Here is a 6,744-nt window from a genome sequence, read left to right on the forward strand (position 1 = left end):
TTGAAAAATCAACCTTTTCAAATAGAGCCATAACCCCCACAAGATTTCCTGATTTCTCTGGGGTCAGATAAACCATCACATTTCACAGTGGTGCCCTGTATATGAAAGTGATAAACATAATCTGGAAGCACGGCAGTGGCTAAAAATATGGAGCTGGAAGGCATTCGTTGAAATGATTTTTTGCTTTTAATTCATTGCATAAAATGCTAATGTCCAAATTCAGGCAGGTAGATCTTACCAACCATCAAGAGCTTCAACCCTGCTAACAGCTAAGTGTGCACTTTTAAACCCTACTTTGACTGCTCCAGAAACTTACTAGGTTTCGTTAATGCCTCTGTTACTATTTCCTTTGTGTCATTTTGCTTTTCTTTAAAAACATAGCTGTGTGACCTTGGGGAAGTTATATTATTTCCTTGAGACTTGGTTGCCTTCTCTGTGAATATCTGGGTATAATTTTAGTATTGCTCAATAGAATTTTTGGTGATAATGAAAATATTCTATATCTGTACTATGCAAAGCAGTATTCAATAGCTACATGGAGCTAATAAACATCTTTGAAATATGGCAAATGCAACTGAGGAACTGAATTTTTAACCTTATTTTAAAATTTGTTTCCATATAAATAATGCCACGTGGCTAGCATCTGTTGACAGTACAGATCTACATAATATTTTAAGAACACTCTGGGGGCTTCCCTGGTGGCGCAGTGGTTGAGAGTCCGCCTGCCGATGCAGGGGACACGGGTTCGTGCCCCAGTCCGGGAAGATCCCACATGCCGCGGAGCGGCTGGGTCCGTGAGCCATGGCTGCTGAGCCTGCGCGTCCAGAGCCTGTGCTCCACAATGGGAGAGGCCACAACAGTGAGAGGCCCGCGTACTGCAAAAAAAAAAAAAAAAAAAAAGAACACTCTGCACTCAAAAACTCTACCATTCATTAAGTCAACCTAAATAATTCTGCCCTCTGACAAACAGAAAATAATTTATGCTTCCCTTGAAATTATCTGTCAAGACCTTTATCAGTTAGGGGACATTATATTCTTAAAATTGACTTTGCTTTATGAAACTTTAATAATGTTGGAGTTCTCTGCCCTTGGTACCACCTTTGTGATGATGGGAAATACTGTGGATGATCAAGGACTATTTCAAGAGATCATGGAGAGAAACCGTCTGGATTTAATTTCATTATGAGGATGTCAAAATGTTAACTTACTTAAAATAAAACACATACTGTTTTTATGCTAAGTTGTATTCTACATGTAGCTGGAAAAATGTTAAAAATATTTTTAAAGAACTACACATCTGGGCTTCCCTGGTGGTGCAGTGGTTGAGAGTCTGCCTGCCGATGCAGGGGACACTGGTTCGTGCCCCAGTCTGGGAAGATCCCACATGCCGTGGAGTGGCTGGGCCCATAAGCCATGGCTGCTGGGCCTGCGTGTCCGAGCCTGTGCTCCGCAACGGGAGAGGCCACAACAGTGAGAGGCCTGTGTACCACAAAAAAAAAAAAGAAAAAAAATTAGAAGTATCTGAAATAAGCCTAAATACAGAGTTAATCAGATTGGCCTGCTTTCTCAGGGGGACTGGAATTCACTGCTCTTTCCCCTCAACTCCCTGATGTCAGTGGCACTTTCCGCAGATGAGGTGGCCTTCTCTGCCTACTGCAGAAGCTCAGTTCCCCCAGGCCCACTCCCTGTTTGAATCCCACCCTCGAGTCCAGGTGCCACCCTTCCCAGAACATTCGTGGTCTCATTTCAGTTTTTGACCTGCTCAGATTGAGTCCCTGTAGACACTTTCTCAGCTTGAAACCTGATCTTCAACCCCTTTCCCTGACCTCGATGGTTACCTTCCTACTTTACATCTCAGGTGCTTTAGCTATAAAATGATATAGTTGCCCTTAATTCTAAAGTCTTCTTTCTAAAGCTCTACAATGTGGTGGCTCCTTGAAAATGTTTCTCTTTGCTGGTTTTAATTTTGTAGAGAATTAAAACCACAGCTACTCTAAAAGACAGTATGTTACATTGGATAAGGAAAGTGTGTTTTTGTAGTTAGATTAACAGGGATGGAAGACGACTTAGTATGTTTTAAGATACTCATGATCCATTCTCGTGAGAGTCAGGGGAAGAAGGGGAAGAGAGTTAATAAAATACCAAACCATTGTGACAAATTAAGTTAACAAAGATGTAGCTGATTGGTTACTACTTGAATAAGCCACACATATCCAATTCAAGTTTTCCTTTATTTTTCTAAGAAGGGATCCCAGTGAACTGAGTCCCATGTTCAGGAACTCCACGTTCAATGGCTTAGTCTTTAAAAACTGTTATGTTGCTGGAAGAAGAAATATTTCCCATCAAGTCCTAATTGATGCTTAGCTATCACGCACATTTGAAATAAATTTATTACTTTGCCTGATCTCAGTGTAATACATTCCAAAGGGGCAAAGAGCACACGAAAATTTATGGAGTCTCCATCTTCTACACTAAAGTGTGCAATAAATTACATGATATTGGGCCGTGAAATTCACAAGCCATAGAAACCACACCATTAGCAATGTATACAGTGGTAAACAGCAGGTAATGATAATGATATAAAACAAAATAGACTGTGTATGTTGGCACTGCTGCCAATAAAGCAATCATTAAATGCATTCATATGCATCTACGCTAGGTAAGCTCTTTGAGGGCAATTGCTATGAATTCTACATACCTGTCAGGATATTATATATAGCCCAGTTTCTATGGCCTTTATTCAGAGACGCTGAGAAACGGTTACTGTGGGTAAATTCAGACCTTTTCTCAATATAGAATTTGGTCAACATGCATTCTGAACAGCAAAATTTCACACTGCTTTCAATTTTCCTACAGTAATTGCCACCTCAACAAATGCAGGATTAAGTATAATGGATTATAAGAAGTTAGAAAGGAAAGATGGAAGAAAAGAAGGAAGGTAGAAAAAAGTTGCGTATGGAGTACATCAACATTTACCTAAAGAGTGGACCTAAAACTAACCTGAGGTTACCCTAAACTATTAGCGTATGATATAGAAGCGTAAATGAAAAAATTAAAAAAAACCAGCAAGGAAAACTCAAAGATTCTTTGTTTTTTCACTTTACTGCATATACACGTCCGTCTTAAACAATCTATATGCTTATATCCAATAAGAGAGCATTGTTTTGCAAGGCTATTTGGGTTCTATCAGCATGTAGAGGTCGGACAACTCAACTTTAGCAGAGTTAGCCTTCAGGTGAATAATTGCTTCTTTCAGGTTGTGAGCATTTCAATTTTCCAGAAATGTTTCCCAAAAAATGAAAACTAAAAGAGTCCTAGGACAGCGTCCTTTAGAAGTTTTATAGTATCAAGGTTTTTGGAGGAAGAGTATCCTTGTCGGTTATCAACACAATGATTCCAAGCAGGTCAATTTATGCTGAGAATATTATATAACAGACCCCACTTCACCTCCATTATACTGACAATGATCTTCCTTACTTCAACCTTGTGCTTCTTAGTAAAGTTGAAAATACTGAGCCAAGAACAGACAGTGACAATGCCAGAGACTCAGATGTACCTATAGGTGCCTTCAGACAACATCAGCCACCCAGGCTAAAGTCCTGGTTTAAAACATCCCAACATGAATGAATCTCAAAAACCATATGCTGAGCAAGTGAAGCCAGATCAAAAGGGCACCTACTGTATTATTCAACTTACATGAAATTCTAAACTGGGCAAAATTCATCTCTAAAGATAAAAATCAGATCCGTGGTTGCCTTGGGGTGGGAGATGGGGATACTTTTGCAAAAGCCTAGGAGGAAACTTTCTAGGGTTTTAGAATTGTTATCGATCTTATGGGGGTGGTAGTTATACAAATGTGTACATTAATTAAAAGTCATTGAACCGTTGACTAAAAATGTCTGCATTTTATTGTGTGTAAATGATACCTTAATAAAGTTGATTACAAAATGAACCAAAAACAAAACAAAGAAGAAGAAAAACCTCTCAAGGCCTCAAAGGAAATACACTGTTTTCTTCCAGGGTACCAGATTGGAAATGAGGCACTGGTCTGTTCGACCCTCAGATTATCCCGAGGATTATCTAGTCAATTTTAAAGCACTAGAGTCCCCTATCAGAAAAACTCACCCCATGTTTAATTACTTTGATTTCTTCTCTGCCTCTTCTCCCACACGGTGAAGTCATTTACGGAAGAAAAACCAGCTTTTTCCAACTTTGCATCATCACATATTCTTTCCAAAGCTACTATTTATGGAACAAAATTTGGCTACACTTTCTAAAAATCTAGTTTTTTGAGCCTTACAAATCTTAACAGTTAACCTATTGCCTCCTTTGGAATTTGGAAAAAAAATTATTTTGAAAATGAATAGCTGAGATTTGACATTTTTGTGTTTTGTGATTTTCTCTTCCCCTAAGAGAGAAGTGAGTAGGAATGAGAAACACATACATAAAGAAAAAACAAATTATCTTGCTGCCTTTGCATGGTTATAATTTATAGGAGGCCCTTTTCAACAATAATCTATTATCAGAATCAATAAAAATAATCTCCATGAAGGCCAGGCCAGGATATTTGTCTCTTTTTCAGCAGATTGCAATACAAACCACATTCATGGATATGCTTCTTCATGATCTTTGTAATACTGTAACAGCTGACCATTTCCTCATGCCTCTTCACCTTAACTTAAACCTGGTTTTTCATTAATGACCTCACATTTCCTTCTCTATCACTTGGTTGTCGGCCTCTTTTCCAACTCCAACTCCAACTCGCATTTCACTCTGGAACCAAAGGAAGACTCACACCTTCCTGCTTTTTAGTGGTACCTCAAGGTCATTACCATATTGTGATCACCCTGAAGAACAGCCAGACAATTGTTATTGCAGAGCCATCTGACAGTTTGTAGCTCTAAAAATTAACTAAGGACCGCATTTGTCAAAAATACCCTAGTTTAAGATTTTGGTAATATAGCAACAGTAATTCCGAAGTCATTTAGGACGATCAGTGTGGGAAGCACCCTCCTTCGGGAAGATCCTTTGCCATACAATACACTTTCCCTGTCAGGTAATAAGGAAGCACGGCCGTGGAGATTAAACTTTTGCAGAAAGAAATACTTGGCTTCGAGAAGGCTTGAAGTTCATACATTTTTCTTGAATTAGATTCCCCATTAATTACATTATCCACAGAGAGGTAATTATCAGAATTATGTAAGCAATTAAGGAGATGCTACTCCACATTCTTTCAGCTTGTTGACTTTTCTCACTTTATTTCATGTGGCTATCTGAAACATCAGTGATTTACATGTCTTTCTTTTTTTTTTAAACAGATTTCTGTGTGTGTGTGTGTGTGTGTGTCCCCATGATGAAAACATCATTAAAATAAAATATCATGAATAGACTCTTAAGAAGCAGAGTCTACTTAAAGTCCTGGAAAATGTGAAAGCACTAATATTCATGGACAACTCTACACTCTGAACGCTACTCCAAATTTTATTGATCTCTATTTTGTCTAGGAGTTTTTCAAATTTTCTACCATGATCATTTGTTAGTTTTATAATTACATAATAAAGGCATTACATCATACAATCTTTTGTTATCCATTGCAGTTTTAAAACTATTCCTTTCCTTGTCCTCAGCAGATATGTCATAGATTATTAGTACACAAGCAAAGACTTTCAACGTAACAGTACTTTATAGTGAGAAGAACTATACTGAGCTATCTCTATCCTAAGACAATGCTCTAGGAAAGCACTAGGAATTCTTAAGCACTAGGAATACAGAGACAATCAAGGGGCAAGTTCCTTGCCTTCGAGTATACATAATCATTATAGCAAATGCTTAAATAGCACTTAGTATATAACTCACCACAGCAGTCTTATTATACTCCTTTTAAATAGGTGAGCAGAGGAAGCCACAGGGAAGTCATAGGGTAAAGCCAGAATTTGAACCTAGGTAGACTAGTACACTGTCCACGGCTTTAACTACTATGATAATATATATATATGAGATATATATATATATATATATATCATATATATATATATAACTCCAAGTATTCCGAAGTTACAAAACACTTATCTACCAAAACTCAAAAAGGAGCACACAAAATTGCATAGAAAATAAACATGTAAAAGGTCATAAATAAACCAAAATATAACCTGCTCCACATAATATACTGACTGCAGTGTCCTGGGCCTCTCCCATCCTTAGGTAGCTGGAAATTACAACAAAATAATACTTTTCACTTTTAGAAGCCACACTATCTCTCATACCAACCAATCAATTACTTCCTTATAGAGAATAGGAAATTAACCTGAATATCAGAAAAAAAATATATATATATAGCATTACTGATGTAGAATCTTTATTTAAAGACAATAACTTCAATAGCAGAGGGAACTTTACCATTGCAGGCTTCAGATAACCTCTATATTTCTCAGATTTTATGCTAAATCATAAAATGCCATATTGTGTCTGAAGCTATTTTTTCAATAGCCCATTTTCTTAAATGGACTAGCAAAGCAGGAAATACTGAGGAAAATTTTGGCTCCCAAATCCTAAAGCCATTCTGATTATGCCTGGGTCATCAGGGGGACATCATCGGAACTACCAGAGGACTGGCAGAAATACCAGTGGTCTGGCCAGCTTATAAATTAGAAATTATACAGAATCCAATTTTATTTTTTTGTTAAGTAATTCCTATGAGGTTTTTGGGATGTCAATGTAAAGTCCTTTGATGTGTAATCTTTATCC

The sequence above is a fragment of the Hyperoodon ampullatus genome (genome assembly GCF_949752795.1).
Source record: "Hyperoodon ampullatus genome assembly, chromosome: 2".
Lineage (NCBI taxonomy): Eukaryota > Metazoa > Chordata > Mammalia > Artiodactyla > Ziphiidae > Hyperoodon > Hyperoodon ampullatus.